Genomic DNA, 5,682 nt, shown 5'->3' with positions numbered 1-5,682 from the left:
GTTAAAAAAAAAAGTGTGAAGGTGTTGATAGTTTAAGTTATCAACATTAGACCCAATGGATAGTCTCTCATTCTTTTCAGACACTGGACTGTTCTGCTCTGCACTCTCTCTTTTTTTCCTTTCCCTCTCTCCTCCTTCTCCCTTTCTCACTCCCTCTCTACTTCCCTCCCTTCTCTCTCTGTGAAGTTAGTCTAAATAAGCCCAGTTTCTCTCATAACGCTCAAGGGTATTCCTTTGTGTTTCCTGACAACTTACACAGCTGCTCTAGTTCAAATGGGCTATGGACAAGACACATAGTATTTTTTGGAAACTAACAAGAAAAAAATAGAACAGGCCAGAGAATGTATAAGTGCTGAGATTGACAATGAAGTGAGGTAGGAGGTCCTGTCCATTTGTAGATTTCAGATATCAGATATCTGCTCTTCCTGTCGATGAGATCCCTGGTATATATGCTTGAGACTCACTGACTCGGTCTGCTTTGCATTTAAGTACATCCTTGGTTTTCAATACTTCACCTGTTGCTTTCATCGCATGTGCTTGCTGTCTGCACAGACTCCAACATGCTTATTTTTAATGTTAGACACCTGTGGTAGGGCAAAAGTCACAGTGATATCTTCAAAGTAAAATGCTTAGAGACAGAGGAAAGATCTTTTAATGTGGAGACAATGTGGTTTATTTAACTTAGCCTAATAATCCTTATATGTCTATTCTCCTTGAAATGGCACAATGCTATGTTGTTTATGAATGTATAATCTGTGTTGGGTACAATCCATGATTTCTTTATACATTAATTGGTTTGTTGGGTTATTTCATTTCTTATCTACTAAAAAGTGCAGCATTAACAAATATGTGCAAACATCTTTGGAGTACTGACTAACAGTCTTTCAGATATATACACACGCAGATACAGCATAGCTGTCTATGGGTCATAGGATATTTCAATTTTTATGGTTCAAATCTAATTGTTGAGGGATATTGTTTATGATTTTAGAAAAAAAAACACTTGACCTTTACTTCATTTTGTATTATGCCATCTTTAGAATGTGCTGAATCTTTCATTATGGAGAGAGTGCTTTTCTATTCCTAATTTCTTCAGATATTTTATTAGGAAAGGATAATGAAGAAGTTTGTCAATGGTTTTTCTGTGTCTATTGAGGAAATTAATCATTTTTTCTCTTTAAGTATGTTTATATGTTTTATTGCTCTTATAACTTTCACATATTAAACAAAACATGTATCCTGTGGATGGAACAACTTGATCTTGGTGCATTACTTTTTTATATATGTTCATGGATATAATTTGAAATAATTTCTATCAGAAGCTTTACTTCAATGTTCATCAGAGAAATTGGCCTATCATTTTCTTTTGTTGTTTCCTTTGACAGTTATTGGTAAATACTGGCTTTGTTGGCTGTGTGGTAGCATTTCTTCTCTTTCTATTTGTGGATCAGTTTTAGAAGAAGGGTGATAACTCTTCTTTATATTATTGAAAGAATTCAGCAGTGAGTCCAATTAGTCATTAAATTTTGTTTCTTAAAAAAAAAAGAAATGTATTGTTGTTAATCATATTTATTTTATATATGTTTTGTTGGCCTTTATGCAAACTACATATGTTGCAGTTCATGCACAGGTCATCACAACACATCCCAGATCACCTGAAATTGAAGTTACAGACAGAGGTAAGCTGCTGTGTGATACAGGGAACCAAACTTAGATCCTCTGTAAGAGCAGTAAGTGATCACTACTAGATATGACAGAGTAGCTACTCATATTAAATATCATCAATATGGCTGCTTATGCAAGACTTGAACAATGACAATACCAGTTGACGTCCCAAAAATAGATGGGCTAAATCTTATTAGGCCCATGCCTAGATAAAGAGCTACAAAGAATTAACAATTGCAAAGAGACAAATAATTTATCATGTCTAGGAATGAGTCTTTTTTTTTATTAAATAATCTTTTTATTTCTCATGCACTAGGAAAAATGGGTCATATGAAACACTGTTCTTCAGAGCAAAGGGCTTGGTCTAGAACATAACATAAGAGGCTAGCTGGGAACGGGGTCTGGTCAAAGACCTGGAAACCCCCAAAGAAGCTGCCACCTCCAGGGCTAATGACAGTCCCAGCACCCTCCAACTGCTGTAGCCTCCAACTGTAGACAGATCAGGGCAGCTGCCCCTCCCACAGGGCTACAAGGGACTGGTAACAAAGGAACATGTGGACAGGGGAGGAACAGGGGACAGATGAGCAGTGACTCGGCAAGGGCTGTGAGGCAGTCCCTCAGGCCAGGCCTCCAGGGCCATGAGTGAGGCCAAGTCCCATTCTGCCCAGCACAGACCAGCTGGAACTTCAGAGGCTGAGCAGCCAGTGCCACAGCAGAGATATAATGAGCCCCTCCTGCCCCATGGCCACATAAACAAGAGGGAAACTCAACTTGAACTCTAACCAAAGCCTGGGTTCCCAGGGTTCAAGGGGCCAGCCCCATACAGCCATCCCAAGCCCCCGTGGACACCGAAGACACCGTAGGACAGCCAGACTTCTGACAATTCTGGGACGGGTCACTAGCAGGGCAAACTCTAAATCTCAGCCTTCAGGTACCACCTGAGCCGAGACAATAATGAAGCAGATTCCTGGACTTGCTTTCATTGAGGTGGCCCAGAGGCAAGACATGGTCAAAGAGACATGCAGGACAGAAACATAGCGTGGAGACATGCAGAGACCACATCAGGTGGGAGGAGTCTAATCACAGACAAGTTAGCTGAGATGGGGCAAGCACTGCATAGACCAGGTTCACTAAGGCCCTGGGCTCATGACAATGCCCACTTCCTCTGGGATGGTCTCCAGCATCTCACTTTGGACAGCCTGTGTGATAAGCGCCAGCTCCTGGCATAGGGTCTCATAGCGGTAGCCCACTCGGATGTCTGGCACATTGGTACGGCGGATATCATTGCCCTCAGGGCCCTCCTTGGTATAGTTGGGTCCCAGCCAATGGCTTTTCACCTTGTGAGAGAAGCCACTCATGAGTACACTGTTCCAGGCCAGCTCACACATATCGCAGGAGCTGAGCTTCCACACTTGGGTGGCGATGCTGTACTCCTCCATCAGGGGTTCCTTGGTGAAGTGGAACTGCAAGGGATCATCTGTGGACAGCGAGACCATGAGGCCACGGGACAAGTACTCGGGTAGAGGGTTCCGGTGGTAGCTGAGGAACAGGCTGTTGTTGCTGAGCGGGGACATGGCGATGCCGATCTGAGCCAGGTAATACAGGTACTGCAGGACGGGGGCCTTGCGCAGAAGCAGCCCGTGGGAGATGTTCTCGACCAGCATGAAGGCTGATACCAGGTGGTGGATGGGCCCAGCCTCCCCGCAGTGCGGCCTCAGCACAAACATATGGAAACCTCTCTGCCTGCGCAGATGGTTCAACATGGCCATGTTAGCAAAGATGTAATACAGGTATTAGGCATAGAGAGGGTTGTCCTCCTCCACCCAAGCTTCTGGGAGAGGATTCTCCAGGTTGAAGACATGGTTCTCTGGCTTGGACTCATCATCCACGCTGTCAAAACCATCCACATGCTCCAGAAAGAGGTGCAGCTCCGGGTGGCTGGCAGGGTGCACAGTAGCCTCAAACAGTGGCAGAAAGATGTTCTCCAGCATCTCTTGGAAGTTGGCCAGCTGGCCCTTGGTGCGGTACACGTCAAAGAGGCGGGGCACCTGCACCAGCCAGCGGACATTGGGAGAGTGCACTTTGTGGTTCACCGCCCAGCGTGCCAGCTTGTCCCACTCATCCTTCGACCGCCCATAGGTGGATAGCCGGAGCTCTGCATTCTGGTATTTGCTCTCCTCCAGGTCTGACATCAACTCCTTGATGATGTGAGCAAAGTACTTCCCAGAAATCTTGTTGTCGGTTTTAATGAAGATCTCTCGGAGGACAGACTCCCCAATAGGGTTGTATTTGGCATTGAATTTGTCAAATCGATGAAAAGTATTCCTGTCCGCATGAACATCCAGCATGTCCACACTTAACTCATAGGCGGTGAGGTTCATGCTCTCGAAGACTTCTCGCAGCTTCTGCTCACGGCCCTGTTCCACATGCACGATCTCCTCCAGATGCCCCTTCATCGCCCGCTTGATGAAGCGCAGCAGATGCTTCTGGTTCATGCAGGACAAGGCATGGATGTGCGAGTCCACCTTACGAATATTATAGAAGTCCCGGTGTGGCACTTTCTTCTGAGCAGCGAGCTCCTTCATCTCATTGAGCAAAACGTGCATCTGGAATTTGGAGCTCCATTCCGCGGTAGCAGAATGATTTTATGGGACCGTTGATAGTCAGGGCCATCAGCACATTGACGTCAGCTACAAATTCCTGTAGGTCAGGGTACGGAAGCTCCACCTCTGGACAGTGCTCGTCAGGGTCCCTGCGGGTGTAGACATGCACCACACCACACACCATGCGCAGACCCAGGCCCAGGTCCCCAGGCATGGTGCTTGGCTCACAGTGTTCATAAGGCTGCTGTTCCAGCGCAGGGGGATGCACTGGGGCATCAGCAGATACAGGGGTATCAGGACTCTGATCATAGGTTCGAGTCTCCAGGGGCTTCTCAGCCAGCTGCTGCAGGTAATGGCGGGTGGTGGGACAGAAGCTCTGCAGTGGTAGGGCCATGTACTTCTCCCGGATGAAAAGTGCCCACACCACACTTTTGGCTGCATCTAAGAGGTCCGTGAACGGCACCCCACACTTCTCCTCCCCAGAGATGATAACCCGCTGAAATTCCCGTTCCAGTACCACATCACGTTCCCAAAGACCCCTGTCACCCTGCCCCTCTCCTTGCTCCTTGTACAGTTGTAAGTCCGAGTCACTGTCTGTCTTCAGGAAATCTTGCTTGGCCCGAAGCAGAATATCTGGCTGCAGCTTGACATCCTGGCTGATCTGGCGCTCCAGCCGCTGCCTCCACTCCTCTAGCTGCTCAATGGGGCTTTCCTCTGGGAACTCGTAAGGGGCACTACAGAGCTCACTCTCGGCCAATGAGAGGCTGAAGAACTCCTCAGCGATCTCCTTGCATTTGCCATCCATAGAGGTGAGAAGGTCGAGTGGGAAGTGCTTGAGGCAGGGGGCAGTGCCTGGCAGGGATCGAGCAGACTGCAGTGGAGAGGCCCCCAGACCTCTTCGAGCTTCTGGAGTGGCAGCGGAAGCTTGCAGGATGGCCCACTTCTTAAAGGGATATTTTGTCTTGGGCTTGCCTGGGCTAGGATAGGATGCCATGACTGGGGCCAAGGCGACAGCGGAGGAACCTCACCGGCTGGGGCGGAATGAGTCCTTTAATTGGTTATTTAGTACCAAGGAAAGCCCTAAAAGCATACACATAAGTATTTCCATTTTGGTCAGGCTTCAAGAATGGCATATACAGCTTGATCATGCAAGCCCTTTTTTGTCCTAGGAATACTTTTATACCTGACCATCATGTTAAAGCTTGTCTTTAACAACATCAATATGTTGGCAGCTAAAGTACCTGGCTTGAAACTGAAAATGGACCACCAGACAGAGTTATTAAATTGATGGGCTGGCAATCCAAGGATGGGTTAGATTCTGCATAAAGCCATACCAACCTTAAACAGAAGTGCATTACTTTTGATAATGCATATTCCGTGATGAGTAAGGAAGGCATTCTTGGCAGAATGACCT

At 46.8% G+C, this 5,682-nt stretch overlaps 1 pseudogene; it reads right to left on the bottom strand.

Annotated features, from left to right (window-relative positions):
• Positions 1-2,753: 2,753 nt before the first annotated feature.
• LOC143436188 (AMP deaminase 2 pseudogene) lies at positions 2,754-5,277 on the bottom strand (annotated as a pseudogene).
• Positions 5,278-5,682: the final 405 nt, after the last annotated feature.

This window comes from Arvicanthis niloticus, chromosome 22 (assembly GCF_011762505.2).
Source record: "Arvicanthis niloticus isolate mArvNil1 chromosome 22, mArvNil1.pat.X, whole genome shotgun sequence".
In the NCBI taxonomy this organism is placed as follows: Eukaryota; Metazoa; Chordata; class Mammalia; order Rodentia; family Muridae; genus Arvicanthis; species Arvicanthis niloticus.
The sequence above is the reverse complement of the archived record's forward strand: the minus strand, read 5'-3'. Positions and strand labels throughout refer to the sequence as shown.